Here is a 16,097-nt window from a genome sequence, read left to right as displayed (position 1 = left end):
GCTCTGGGAAATATGCATGTGGGATTTGAGAAAGGTCTTTTTAATAAGGGTTAATTGGAGAAGTATGTCACACATGACTGAGTACCGTTTCAAATTACTGCTCACGCTGGCATAACTAAATCAGGCACATGACATTAACCAAAATAAGGAATACTCAATTTTCTACCCTCTTATTTAATATTAATAGTTTTGTTATTCTCAAAATGTCATAATATCAGCAATTACAGATACTTATCGAATTCTGTTGCTTCATACAGAACACTTTGATTGTAACATGATAAATAAATATTATTGTATCATAATATTCCCAGAAGATTAAATAACTTAAAAAAAAAAATAGTTTCTATTGCCACACAAATTACTAGTATAGCTCTTGGGACTGCTGGATTTATTTGTCTAGCTCGTGGGATGCAAATGCTCAAGTTAGATGATTCTAAAACAAACCTTTCAATGCTTAAAAATCTAGAAAAGAGAAAATAACTACCTTTTAGCCAGCCAGAGTAATTCCCATAAAATTACTGCACAATCTGTCTCACTCTAAAGTCTCTATCCCTGAACCTAACCTGGAGAAAGTCACTTCAGTTTCCCTCACTGCCCAAGTTAACTACAAGCATTTCCTGATATACCGAAGACGGGCAGAAAAAGGAAAAATGTCGACTTGAGAAAAGCACAGCTTCCAATCCCCACCCACCAGCTTCAGTCAAAGGGATGACTTCAGTCCCTTTCTTAACTAATCCTGTCACTGTAAAATCCTACAGTCATTCTTCCACACATAAAGGGAAAACGGACTCACTAGGAGGACCTAGACTCTTTCAGCTTGAACTGTTAACCAATGGTGGAAATGCAAGAACGCTGAAGTTGTGCCTTCAGAGCCAATAGAGTGGATTTGTGTGTCCCACATGACTGTGTTTCCCCTGTCTTTCACATGGGCAGTATTTAGTTCAATTCAGAACTGCAGATAGTATAGCATGCAGAGCAGCAATGGGATGTCTGAGCACAAGTGGTTGACTTCCAGGCGACTTCAAGAAACATATTTGCACATTTCTCCTGAATTAAACTGGAATTCTGCACCCTTGACATCCTCCTACTCTCCTGGTGTCTGTGGAAGGAAACAGCGACCTGCACAGCACAACAAAACTGTGAGTACGGGGCTATTTCTTTTTATTTTCAGCCTGAAAAGCAAATCCCTTAAAACTGTCAAAATGCTATGTGCACCAAATGGAGGGTTACTTTTTTGAATGAGATGAACAAGTATGAAAACTGTTATTCAAATTCAGAAATATTTCTTGCATGCTTCAATAAAAGAAAAAAAGAAAGAGTTCTCCTCCAGGGTAGTGCCTGCATGCATGCTGCATGCCACACTGCTTCCTGACATAGTCAGCATGCTGCTTTGTTCATAAAGAAAAACAAAGACAAAAAGCCCTACACACGTATGTTGTTCACTTTTATTTGTACTCTGTGTCTAATCATGCCTGATCTGTCCCCAAGGGGAAAAAATAAAAGCAAACTTTAACTCCGCCAGCAAGGGCAACCCAGACTTTGCATTCATCTGACAGTTATTATAATTAGCTATGAAAGACAGCAAAGACACTTTGGGGCAAATAGCTCTTACATTTGGAACAATGAAGTCGAGCAAGGTTCCCATCCCACCCCTTCCATGGGGGGAGGGGGAGAGCGGGCGGCTGGGGGGAGAGCAGGGCGGATTATGGCTGTACTGAGAAAACACTGCCGTGCAATATCTGGACTCGCTCAGCCTGAGGAGAGGCTTTTTGATAAGCAACTTTAACTGCCTCTCCATTGCAACTGGCAGTCGCGCGGGTTCCCAGCAGGCGGGGAAGGGAGTGGGGCTCCGCACAGCACAGCATTGGGAGGGCGGGTGGAGGGGGCACTGGGGCCGAAGGGGGCAGAAAGAAGAGAATATTCCTAGTAAGAGGCATTGCAATCGCTTCCCAGATCTCCTTAAGCCCAAGTTGCTTTCTGGGCAAGATTTATGAGAGTTCTCAAACAGAGGCAACAGACAAAGCAGAGCTTTTTCCTTCTCCGGGAAAGAAATCAAACCCAAACGATAACTGCAGAACAAGAAGCACTGATTTCTATTTCTTTCCAAACATTCATGAGATCTTTCCCCTGCTTGCTTCCCCCAGACCCCTGCAAAAGTTAGATCCTGAGAACTACATTCAAAGGGGAAAAAGCAAAGACAATAGAAATCTGACTCGGTCCTGGCTGGGTTGGATCTCCAGTAAAGCATGCAGTGAAAACAGTTACTAAGTGAAAGAGGAGCAGACTTCTTTTTAAAAAAATTTAAGTGCAATAAGGAGAAATTGTTGAAAGACTCCAGACGCTACTAATTATGGCTTAAATAAATCTTCCTGGACAGATGTTTGCTTGCTCCCACTGTGGGGAAAGGAACGTTAAAAGAAGCATTTTTTTTTTTTTAAAAAAAAAAAAAAAAAAAAAAAAGAGGATCTTGAGGTGAATTTTTAACATACGATTTTTTTAAAAAATACACCATATTATTCTTTGTCTGCCCTCCTTTCTCCCCTCCCCCACCGCCGCCCACCGCGCAGACACCTGAAGGCTAGACATAATGATCAACAGAGCTGCGCTGCCTCGCTGGAGCCCAGCCAGGTTTTTTTCCCCTCTACAATCAAGGAGCCTGCACGCAACGCACGGCGAGCCTGCTGCTCTGCTATGTGCACGTCAGGAGGAGTCTGAGACGGGCCGCAGGGAGATTTGAGGCAAACACAGCCCTTTTCTCCCTACGCTACCTCCTTCAGTTTTGACTTGTCTGTAATTCTCAAATAAAAGCAGTAACTCCATAAATACATATGCACGCTATTGTACAAAACACGTGCTTATGTGCACACACTTTCCACTCTGCATAGCTACAGCCCCCACTATTTCTGATTTTATGGTGGTTTCTACTCCAGCTTTACAGTCACTGCAGTGTTTTACTCTAAGTTTATGCATTAGTTGCACAATTACCGTGCAGCTCTTGTCTATCACACTAAGATTTTCTGTACGTATACAATACCCTGGATAAAGGTAAACAGTGTACAGCCCTATAACTGAAAGGCGGTCACACTGAAACACTTTAGCATTTGCTTTCAGAGAGATTAGCAGGATCTCCAAGACCATTTTGTGGCAGTTTTCTACTCAGCAGCAGTCAGAAGCTTTACAGGCAGGCTTGTCTGCAGATGGAGGGAGGGAAGCATGGCTGGGGCTGCTCTGGTCATTCCCGCAGCCAGCCCAGCCCCGCCACAGCCCTTCTGCCGGCTGGCCCAGAGCCACCACGTAAGAGCTGGGCTTGGGCACGCAGTGCTCCCAAAATAGTTGCCCTCTGTCTGGTGTGGCTATGGGTGGGGTTAGCAGACACCCAGGGGCAAGGCAGACTGAAAGCAGTTTTTGCCATTTCGTTTTTAAATATATGCTGTGTGGACCTATTTTCTCCAAGTTCTTTGGATTTGTGTCGCCTTCTGGTACAAATTATGGTATGGTACAAATTTCAGCATGGACTTTGTGTGAACAGAACTGAAGATATGTCCTTGTACATGTGTGCTTCTAATTTACTCCCTGGAAAGTCTCAAACTACAGTTTAGCCACCCTAACAAGTATCTTGCTAGAAGGATAAGACTCGGGGGTTTTTTAGGTATTTTCTTTAATGCTGCTAATAGACACAACAAAGGGACCCAATATTGATAGCCCAGATATTTAATCTTTACAAAAACTTACTTAGCAGCAGAGGTGTACAAACAAAAGCTTGCATCTAGAGACAGCACTATTCTACAGGCAAGGTAAAGATTCCAGAAAAGAGATTTCAAAGAAAGAAAGAAAATGAATTGAGAGCTACAGTCACATTTGCATTGCTGTATTTTTTAAAACAAGGAATTAAACACTTATTTGATGGAACATTTTACATACCTTGTATGTAATATCAGTAGCTGATTCAACACAATGGTTATGTAAGTACATGCTTATAAAAGGCATGTCTATATACATGAGTTCGGTAGGATTAATATGCTACTTTCTACTTTTTTTTTTTTTTTTTTTTTTTGTATTTTTTCTGGCGTGTTATGCTTGAAAAGGAAAATTTGTCATTTTTTTACAAATGAATTTCAGAATGACTGCAGCTGCATTTTGAAGTGCTGACTTTTATTTTCCTAAGTGGTAATGACAATAAGCAATCATATTTTTATCCATTTCCTAAAGGCTGAAATCCAACACAAATCCATTCCTAGAAATTTCAGAAGATTTATATACTACTTTGTATTCAAATGAGTATTTCAACTGTCAATGTTTGTATTGTATGTCAATGCAAAAACTAATGGTTAATCACATAAAAGTTGAGCATTAAACCTGAGCTTATGAATGCAGGACCCTCGAATCCATATTTAGTGCATCATTCTTCTCCCCATAAGGCTTCCTGCTGTTGGGGTTTTTTTTTTGTTTGTTTTGTTTTCTTTTTGTCAATGCTTGGTGTTCAACAACTCTTGCTAACTGAGTTGGATTGGTTACTCCTATCTACTTTTGTCAAATATGGCATTAGCCTCCAGCTGCTGTTGCCCAAGTACCGGAGATTTGGAGAGATGTGATTTAGGTTTTTACGCAAAGAGTTTATTTTTTTTTTTAAATATGAAAATTCTGACCTCAATTTTTTGCTGATTTCTTTAAACTTTTAAATTGCTGCTGATGCTGAAAACAAAGCAATTGAGGAAGCTCATGCATATTTATGACTCTGTTCCTTAAAAGTTTGATGTTTATTACAGCTTATACCTTAGTTTATGGCCTTCAAGTGGTTGTGCAGACTCCATGGTGCTACTCACAGAAACTTCAAGTTCTAATTTCTAATACAAGTCCTCCCAACCCCTCTCTTCCCCTCCTGCTTCCCTTGTTGCATCCGCTTGTCACAGCCTTTTCTTATTCTAGCAGAAGTGCAAATTTTAATCGTAACAATAAAGTACTCAGGATTACTTCTAAAACTTTCAAAAGATGGACTGTTTCATTTATACCTTTACGTAGCAGAAGTAACTTGAGTGTCTACCAGAAACACAGTCAGTCTGAGCAAGGTAATGGGGTCAAATGAGCTCATGCATTACAGATAGGAAGAGGACGGCACATTGCATTTTTATAGATAAAAAACACAGAGTGGTTTAATGTAAACAGATTTCTGTTTGATATTTTGGCAAACTGTTGTAAAGATCAAACTATGGCTGAGCCAAAATGACTTTCAGCATGGTACAGTTAGACCAGATGGCCACGTGTTCTTTTCTTATTTAGATGAGACTTTTCCTTTCAATAACATCTTTCTTCCTGACCTGCTTAAAAATTCCAGTGAATGAAATCAGCACAGGATTTTCAATTCTAATTGACCATGTGCAGAGGAAGGGCCAGTAGAGAAATCAGTAGAGCCATTGTAAGGCACACTGCATCAATCTCCCCTTTGTCTTGAACCTTTTCTAGCATGAGCTAAAATAATTAAGAATATTTAATTTATATTATTTGTACAGCAGCAAATCTAGTTGCATTCAGGCAAAAATCATTACGAATTCTTCTCTTATGAATGTGTGCAACAAGGAATGCCTATCACACACCAGACAAACAGGTACTCAGCATCATTTCATTGTGAAATATTCAAGAGAAAAAAAAGCCCTCAAGCAAAGAGCAAATAAAAAAGGAAAGGTGTGGGTGAATTAAGGCTTGATGAGCTGCTTTCCCTTTTCTAACAAGGTCAGAAAAGGTAAAGGAGATGGTAGTTAAATAAAAAAGAAAATACAGTACAATATAGAAAACATATTTTTCACTATCCAAAGTGCCACCTTTAAAATATCTGAAATCTTCTATTGCTACTAACTTGCCTATGCGGATTTTGTACACACACCTCACCCACAATGAGTGGGTTGTAGATCATGGTCTCTCTTGTGTCTGAGAGCTACATGCAAAGTACAGACTGTAAATACTGTACATATCACGCATGAGCATTATCAATAGAAACATGCACACAGATTGCATCACAACCTGCTGTTTTATTGGGATTTAATGAGATATCATCTGGAGACTAATATAGCCATGATCATTGAGTTTTAATAAGTAGAGTATGCTAAAGATGCACAAGATCCTACATATACGTTTATGTAATCCACAGATAATGTAAGTGGGTAGAAAGAATATTTTAGAAGGAAAGAAAGAAAAAGAGTATCAGTTGAAAGCAGTACAGAACAAAGTTTTCTTTATACTCACAAGAATAAAATTTGGGAATAGTTTTATTATTACTATTATTACTATTACTATTATTATAACTTAGATATATCTAAGTCACTCAACTCTTCCCAGTATAGTTTAATATTATTCTTGAGAAGTTGATAGTTTTAAATTATCACTGGAAGCTTGAACCAAAAAACTACCAAACAGTTCTGGAAAATAATTTAGGTAACGTATCTTCATGTTCTTCCGTTAAATTTTTTTTTATTAAAGTTCCAACCATTTCCAAATGTAAAGTAGCAAAAATAAAATAAAATGAAATTTAAAAAATTTTAAAAAAATTAGAAAGTAGTGGGCAACATGGCCTTTAGTGTACGTCAGGCATGCAGTTCAAGTAACATGTGCGTGAAGAAACACGTCTGAGAACATAAAACAAAGCACAGACTTTGGGATTGGCCAGGCAGATGTGATAAAAGGTCTGGTTTCAGCTCTCCAGCAATACGCTTTGTAGCCTTGGGCAAATCATGTAACTACTGCCTTGTTTCTCATCTACGTCATATTACTAGAACTCAAATTTTGAATACGTGAATATCGTTGTGAGGCTGGTATTGAGTTATCACAGCAAAGTGTCCCAAAGACAACCTCAGATGCTCGGAAAGCATGTAAAACTCTAGATAGAACAATAGTCTTTTTTCTCTTTCTGTTTTTCTGCGTGCATGCATGTACACGTGCGTTAAATGAAGTAAATTTGCTGTCTTATTTCTATAGCTTCAGATAAAGGTGTGCCTCAAGAGGTCCACAAAGTTCAAGCTTAGTTTTCACATGCTTAAAAATAGAATTTTAGTTTTTCAATAGCCAACAAAAGATCAGAATATAGGACAAACAGACTTTACTAATCCATCTGCAGTGATGCTCTATGCTCACTGTAAAGCACTGCCATACAAGGCCTAAATTTAAAATGCTGACTCCTGCAGAATAGCAGCTTGTTTAACAAACAGATCCATGAGACAGCGATGCTATAAATTCAGGTCAAATCACTGCACCACATGTGGGTCAGTACCAAACCTGAGGCCCAAATATTTTCAGCCAGTACATACACACCAAAGCCCTGATCACATAATGGCGTTGAGCATATTCTTATTATTAAAGTAAAAAAGACATGTAGTGAACCACTTCAGTGCTCAAAGTTAAACCTATGCTTTACACATGGTGTTAAAATATGCCTTTAATTTCCACAGCACCGTTTGCATTTACAGTGAAAAGTAAATACCCTTTGCTGGTTGTAGTTAAATCATATTCCCAATTTCAGCTTTCTATTTGTATTGACAATCTAATGCCAGCACTAAACAGGCAACTTTATAAATCCTTGGGCTGTAATTCTACAGTCACCACACAGGGGCAAAAATCAGTGAGCCTGAAGTTGGTCATGAGGTTTCACAGATTTTCTCCAGCCACCATTTTGTGATTAACTAAGATTACAGTGTAACACACATGGAATTGAAAAATCTTTTCTCCACAAGCAAATATGGATCTCCATGCAAAAAAAGAAAATACCATTTTCTGCTGAATGTTTGTATTCATTTTCATACGGAGGAGTATGAAAGAAATAGACTTTCAATCGCCTTGTGTCACTGCTGTTCAAGAGCTGCAAGAACTCAACAAAATGGCAGCATGGCATGTCTGCAGGGTGGTTTGCAGAGAGAGGGCAGGGCGGACTGGGCGAGAAGGAAATATCCTGTATGGAAGCACAGCCTGGCACTGTGCATAGTGGGGGGAAGTCAGTAAAATGTGCGTGGCTATGTGCAATTGATGGGCTCTTTCACCATCCTGTTTGTACTGTCCAGGCTCCTGACTATATTAGCAGTCCATCCAGCCCCTTAAGCCTTGGGATGTGGATAATGGGATTGGACGAAATGATTAAAATCAGTTCGGTCTCGTGATTCCAGCTAGTAAGCGTAATAGATGCAAAACTGAAAGACTTTATTGTATGATAAAAGTACAAGCACTTCTTTGTGTTTTACCTCTATGTTTCTTCCAGTTTTAAGAAATATTTTGTGAGGACTTTTTTGTTGGATTAAAAAAGCAACAACAGCAAGCAACATGATTATTTTCTCGCAACATCTCAATTGACACTAGTTTCGTCTATCCAAATAACTAAGGTCAGAGGAAGTTGCAAAAACAAGTATTATACTACATATTTTACATACAGACTATTTCAGAAGATAAAGGACACATTTAAGTTGTTTGCAGCTTGTGAAGTGGCTTAAAAAAATCAGAGAATGCTCTATGCCTATATTGAGTTTGTGCTTCTGTTATCGATAATTTTTAGTTCATTTGTGACCATTTTAAAAGAAGATAATTTGCAAAACATGATTTTAAAAGATGAGAAATCTAGCAAATCACAACAGTGAAGGACAAGGGCAGTTCCCAAGGTTTATTAAAAGAAACAGAAAGAGTTAAAATTTCAGATCTTTATGTAAGAATTAAAAATGAGAGTTAAAAAGGGGGAGGGGGCTGGGGGAAGAACTAAGCTGTTGGTGACTTGAGTATATTTATGGATTACTACGTCCTGAAAAGAAGAGAACCAGAGTTGTAAGATGACACTGCAGGGGTTGTCTGGACTTTTCACCGAGTGTAAAGTCTGTTTAGTCAGTGCCTTAATGCCTAATGCTGACCTTTGCCCTCTTCACTCCTCCCTGCTCCAGGTGCAACATTTTTGCAAGTGCTTTAGCATTATTGGGAAGTTTGTGCAGGTTTCACGTGCTGCAAAGTGCAGTATTTTACACTACACCATTCATTGCACATATGCAATATCAAGGCTTAGCTTTTTTTTTTTTTTTTTTTTTAATCCCAAGTACACACAGTGATTTTATGCATTTTCTGCTATTAGTTACTACTGCGCTAAATTAATAAAAACAAAGCTTATTTGAAAGGGTATACCATTTGCATAATTCTGTTTAACAAGATGCAAGATTAAGATAAAGCTTTGTTGCATGCTCCCCAGAACTGTGAATTATAGAGTAGGAGTAAGCAATGTATGCTAGCAACTCTACTGATCTCTCAAATTAATTCTCTTTGCTATGGAAATAGGAGACAACCAGAACCCACTGCCATTAAACAGACAAGGTACTTCTGATGATTTTCCTCCAAAATATAAAGATTTCTTGTACAGAAATTGTAACATTAATGTCTATGTGTAAATATCCATTTTGTCTGAACAGAGATTTTAAAGAAAAATCTCAAGTCTTAGAGTCTAATGATAAAAAAGCTAAATTACATGAATTCTGTATAATTTTACACTTTGATTTACAAAAACATGTATATTGAATAGAAGATTCTGCAGTATATTCTGCAGTTGTCAGCGATACATATGACGTAAAAGCACATCCATGTGTGTTATTCACCTACATTGTATATTTAGTAGATGGTTGCTAAGATTTCTGAGGACTTGTAATTGGACTTTGCTGCGGAAAGCACAAGCCAGATACGACCACCTCAAGACCGTTAGATATTTTTTCCACATTTGTAGAACTGGTGTCTTCCTGAAACGTGGACTTTGACTTTAAGATCCTTAGCTTCTTCACCTTATGATACCACTTAACTAAAATGTACTCCATGTAACTACAGCATAAAGTTTACTGGAAACACAAAACTCCAGTACAGGAGTCCTGCACTTTGTGATCTATACCAGCTAACTATGCCTAGGAAAAAATGTGATATTATGATTTAGACATTTAAAGCTTTAAATAACCAACTTTGCATTCTTTCTCTCTGAGCTATGCTGCAAAATGTTCATCAAGATGGAGGAAAAATAAAGAAGGAAACAAAAGAGTTGAATGGCAGTAGTATGAAGTAAAAAAATGAAGTAGTCTTACTTCATCAGAACTGTGGTTATGGCTTATGTGGGCTAGACATGTGTTCTAGGTACAGCGTTACCTTGAGGTGATAATTGCACAAAAAGCGGTCTGACGAGGGTTCACACTTATGGAACTTCCTTGAGAGGTGTGTGTGGGGTCCGTACTAGAACATTGCACTTGGATTCCAGACATGAAGAGCAGGCTGATTCTCCTATGACTTCTATATGTGAGTTAATTTAGGTGTCTTCATTTGCTATATAATCTTAAGGGGATTGGCTTTGGAGTTTGCTAGGTTGTTTTTTTTCCTGTGCGTATTTTTTTTGTTTAAACAACAAACACAAAAATAGCCTCTACTTCATGATTTTACTGTACTGATTTATTCTATGATTAGGCACAAGCCTAATTCTGTTCTAATCTTGGGATTCTGCAAAATGTCCCAGAACAGCTTTGTTACATTCCCTGATTTCATTTCTAACATTTCTACTACAAGAGAACCAGGAGAAAGAAATGAAAATTGTTTATTGTATGACAGGCTCTTCCTAGAGCTGGACAGCCTTATCTCGCACAAAAACTGCTCCTGTTCACAGTGCAGATGCCAACAACTCAACACTGCTTGTTCAGGCGCAGGCTACAATTAGAAGTCAAAACTTTAAAGCAATCTGGAATGTCATTATTCTAGTAAGCTATGCAACTGGACTTGATTACTAGCCAGACTGTATCTCTTTGCTTCTAACACTGTTTACAAGACACATATTTAGTGCAGGTGGTACTCTCCTTAATTTCACTGAAGGTCAAGTGTACTTGTCATAATTGTGTTTTTTGCACAGCTGAGAATTCAACTACTTCTGTAGACTGAAAACAGACATTGTCTCTATGAAGGAAACAGCACTGAAGAGCTGGTCTTGAAATAAACAGAATGAAATGATTTTTCACACTTTCTTCTCCTACTATCTCATCAAGATCACTTAGATCTGAGGTTGCTCTGTATCAGTGGAAACAGACATTCAGGTACTAACAGTTAAAGAATTGTGAAGTTCACTGTCTGGAAAAAGTGGTTTCAACTGTCTTACTTTATGTGGCTGCTATGAATCCTTTTCAAGACTGTAACTAGAGATGAAGTTTGTATGTTTATATATGATTAATCTCACAATGACTAGCAAGTATAAAATTTAATAAAACTTCAAAATTAGTCACATTTCTATTTTAACTACAGAAAAAAAAATTTGGCAACTGCCCATGGCAGGGGGGGCTGGAACTAGATGATCTTTAAGGTCTCCTTTAGCTTAGAGACCATTCTACTATTCCATGAAATTAATGCCGTCTACTATTTAGAATGTTAAAAGAACGTCTTTCAGAGAAGATTCATATAAAGCTTATTCTCTGCAAATTCTAAACTGACTTGGTGCAATTGTTACTCGCCATAGTAAATCTGCAAAAAAAAAAAACAAAACATAATGGGAATAGGACACTCATCTTGTAGATTCATTTGCTATTTCGAACTATCAGTGCCTTCACACACGCTTTAAAAAGCCCATTCTAAATATAAGAAATTAACCATTGAACTTGCTTTTTCTGTGAATACACATTTCAGTCATCCTCCAACTTCTGATCACTTCTTAATGCCTTAAGTATTAATTTTACACAAACAAGTGAAATTAAAACAAGCAGTCCCAAATCACTATTTGCTTTAAAGTTATTTTCCATGTTGAACTGAGATGTAATGAAAAATGAGGTGTCTCCTTCTGTAATTTTTATATAATACTTTAGTCTTATGTAACACTTAGAGTGGGGGGGGGGGAAGGGAGAAAGAGGGTGCCGGGGGTGTAAGGGGGAGAAAGTTTCTTCCAATAAACTACTTCCTAATATACAATAGACATGAAAGTGAAGAAAAGAGAATATAAGTGAGCACTTGGGTCAGATCTTGGCTGTGTTCCAGAGCAAAAACAAACCAGAAAACCAACCAACCAAAAACAAACAAACAATCCACATTCTCCTTGTGAAATTCACTTGGTGAGCTGCTCCTCATCAATCTGATCTGCCATTTCATTAAAATCATAGAACGGCTTGGGTTGGAAGGGACCTCAAGGGTCACAAGCTCCAACCCTCCTCTTAGTATTCACCTGCAAAGGATAGACTCACAACATGTAAGTTGGATCTAGTCGATCTAAATAGGAAATGCTACTGAGGACAGGATGAGATTTGTGAGGATTTTGTGAAGGCTTGTTTTAGTTGTTCGGATTTGTTGTTGTTTTACTTCCAAGTACATATGCAACTAAAATGGTGTTCGTATGGAGCATTTTCAAAGATAGACAAATATTTTTATTAAGTTCAGACAAGATAGATTAGGATTTCAAATCTGCATTTTCATTATCAGTGGAAATAGCAAGAAAATCACCAACTTGCAATCTGAACCGTCTCTCATAGTTTTCTCACTTGCAAAATGACAGTCAGATTTCCTCGAAACACAAAAATATCATGCTAAAGAGAACATTTACTCCTGAAATTTCAATAACTCAAAATATGGGACAGTGGTACCTTCAATCTGTGAGACTCATCTGGCATTTTGTTTCCAGATCCAAGCTAGAGGGATCAAGAAGTTTCTGCTGAAGAACAAATTAACTTTGTACTAGACAAAGAATTCTGAATTTTAAGAAAGAAATAGGTCAAGGGAAACTGCACATCCCATTCATGAAAATATTTCTTAGTTATATAACTGAATTGGTTCTCCAAGATGGCAGCATACCTGTTCCCACAGTCTGTCCTGTGGCAACTAGTTTAGTGAAGGTTAAACCAAAGTAGGGTAATCCCCTAAGGCTTCTGTGGGTTAGGACTCCATCACATATTTCCAGCTCACATGAAGATGGAAAAAGACTGCCACCTTGCATAAGTAGATTATGAAAAACTAAAGGCCTTCAAATTCACCATAGGAAATTCAGTGAGTTAAACTTGATAGCGTTAAAAGAGCTTCCTCTTTTCTCCTCTGCTGCGTAAAGCACTATGTGGTACCTACATTCTCTCCCTTTCTTGCCTTCTTTGGGATTTACACAGAACAGACAGCACGTTTCCTGCTGGACACCCTCTGGATTCACCATGTGCTTTGGGGGTGTTGTGATGGGTGAGCAGTTAAGAAAATTTGAGATTTTTTTTAAGGGAGAGGAGGTTGTGGCCTTTGGCTGCAAGATCACACTGAGCCTTCCTGCTCCTTTTCTTAGCTTTCTACAGAAAGAGCTGGTGAGTATAAAGAAGACTTGAACTGCATATCCCATCTTGCCAAAGATATCATACAGTATTATATATTTAGAAACTTCATTTGGCTGGCATTTCCCTTACTGCACAAAAGTAAAATAAGTGAGAGTAACACAGCATGGAAGAGAAACATGGGGGAGAAGACCTACTTTTCAATTTTTCTGTTTGAAAACTCATACTTTATTTTATGACAAGCAATGAGATTCACTTTATTAAAAAAAAAAAGCATTCTACATTGGAAGATATTGGGCATTTCTTATTACATGAGAATATTTCTGAATTAAAATCTGTATTCTTTCCCATTTTGTTAAGAAGCCCTCAGATTGTACCAGCTGTCAAAACATATTTACAGTCTCTGCACTGCTGCAAGCCCACTGTAGTGACATTTGTGTAAGGCTCAAAGGTAGCCTAACTGAAGAGTTTTGTTTTGGGTTTGTTTTTTGAAAGAAAAAAGATAGCTATGCATTTTCTGCAAATATGGCAACACTCATAACTGTATCTCTTGTTTATTGATACAGCCTTTCTGATTGACTGCTAATCATTTGGCAATGTAACTTTCTTTAAAGGTAGTGGTACATTTTGCATCTTGCTTTTTTCTTACCCGTTCTCTACTCCCTCTCTTTCCTTTTTTTTTCCTGTATGAACACTAGTTGGAGCGCTACAACCTGTTTAGTTGTCAGGTAAATTTTACCTTCACTTATTTATTAATTTAAGCTAGAAAAGAAAACCACAAACATTTGGGGTCAGATGATAAAGTCCACATCTGAAGCCAAAAGCTGAAATGAGATTTGATCAAGTTTGCCTGAATGCAGACAGTAAATTACTCACTATTCTCTTGAATCAGTTTGTCAAAATTTGAAGGTCAATTCATCTATGAAATTGCTATTTGGAGAATCCCTTCCCCATTCTCCAGGAAAGGCATCTGGCTATTACCAAATGGAGTTTGGTATTTGAACATCCCATCTGGATTCATCATGTTAACACATGATTCCAAGTCATTCAAGAAGTATGAACAATGGATATTGTATTCCGTATATTACTGTATGGATTTAATCTTTAAAATATGGTGGCATGGTAGAACTCAACCTTTTAGTTGAAAATCAGAACATCTACAGATCATCTATGCTATACAACATCTATGTACAGAAAACATATTTCGCATAGCCTCAGAAAAGTCATGAATATTATTCCACTCTAAAATCAATAAGAAAAGATGTCTCACTCATCATCATTCCCATTCTCACCCATTCTATCTTGATAAATCAAGAACACAATTCCTAAACACAGCATTAACGAGTGATATTATGACAGACTTGCACATAATTTTGTGAGAATATTAATTATCTTATTCCTCAAATTATTTCCATATTGCTTAAAATCAAATCTTAAAATTTGCTATGAACCAACTTAAATGGAAGTTGGGCACTCTTGCCTTCCACAGTTGGCTAGTCTACCTTCTACAGAGACCAAAAACATATATATCTTTACAAAATTTTCTTCAACATACCAGCATTAATCTGTTCCAGCAACATTGATATAAACATCTCATTCCTCTCTTCTCTTGAATAAGAAATTAAATTTCAATTTATATTTCTTAGTGAAACACTTCATTTATTTCTTCATAAGAATGATTTACCCACGGGTCCTGCAACCCTGATCCTAACAGGTATTTTCTGTATTTATTAAAGGATCCTTACTAAAACCAAATATTCAGTAAGTGGCTTGCTACGAAAAATTAACAGAACTAATTTCAAACTGAGAGAGATTCATGGAAACTTCAGATGTAAGCAGGCACTTAAGTATTTATTAACTATCCTGTAAGCAGCCTTAAAATGACATGTTAGGTCATGTCATTTTTAAATCACTATGCTGAATCACAACTCGTATTTTATTTTATTTTTGGAGGTAAGATTATAAGATACATGATTTCTCACTGGAAATCCCTGGAAAAGGACTAAAAAGACGGATGGGCTCATCCTCAAAACTGTAAACCAGAATCATAGCAGTGTAAGAAGAGAGATTTGGGTGATGAGAAAAGACAAAGAGAATTCAGTGGAGGATGATAAAGGAGATTAAGATATAGTTACACTATATTTTGTGAACAGTGTTGAAAAGTATCCTCTCTTTAGTGTTACCACAACTACCAGCCAGCAGACAGACTGAAGTGAGCTAGATAAAAATGGATGAGAAATACAACATGGATCGTGTAATAGCAGGATTTTTACACCTAAAACACCTAAATAAGAAGTACTTAAGAGGATAGCGAGGATGCTTAGGAGATCCTGGGAAAATTTTTTACTCCATGCTTTTGTTTTGTTAGCTAAACCCATCTACCGTATTTGGAAACTGAAGGGGTAAATGAGGAAAACGAAGAAAAATTATCCAGTTTTCTTTATGGACATTAATGTCTTTTAGGAGGACACTGGATAAGTTCATAGCAAAGTTGGGTTGAAGTTCAGCTGTATCAGTTCCAAGTTTTCTTCAAACTCCTGGTGATCACATCAACTGTTACATTAGTAGATTACAAGTATTCAAGTGTCCTCCCCCTCCCACAGCTGAATATAGCAGGGAGGTTACTAAACTCCTTAATTCAAGAAATCAGCTAGAAAATGCAACATAAGAATAAATATGATACAATTTTGCTGTTCTTAATATAGTTTCTTCCTATCATCACTAACGATTGAATCATAAATTTATTAATGTTAATTGACGACCATCTTGGTTTTACAGAACTAAAACAGAACTGCTTGATTCATGTTGTAATACTCCTTTCAACTCTTTCCAAGTAGTTTTGAT

The 16,097-nt window shown here is 37.4% G+C and overlaps 1 long non-coding RNA gene across 2 annotated transcripts in view; it reads left to right on the top strand.

Moving 5' to 3' along the window:
• Positions 1–939: 939 nt before the first annotated feature.
• The window catches only part of LOC122181556, a 63,407-nt gene continuing 48,249 nt past the window's right edge, over positions 940–16,097 (top strand). For both annotated transcript variants that reach the window (XR_006179478.1, XR_006179476.1), the window contains exon 1: positions 940–1,139. This is a non-coding gene — a long non-coding RNA (uncharacterized LOC122181556). The remainder of the gene's footprint in view (positions 1,140–16,097) is intronic.

The sequence above is a fragment of the Lagopus leucura genome, unplaced genomic scaffold (assembly GCF_019238085.1).
Source record: "Lagopus leucura isolate 7727_CA_CO unplaced genomic scaffold, USGS_WTPT01 Super-Scaffold_100009, whole genome shotgun sequence".
Taxonomy (NCBI): Eukaryota; Metazoa; Chordata; class Aves; order Galliformes; family Phasianidae; genus Lagopus; species Lagopus leucura.
The sequence above is the reverse complement of the archived record's forward strand: the minus strand, read 5'-3'. Positions and strand labels throughout refer to the sequence as shown.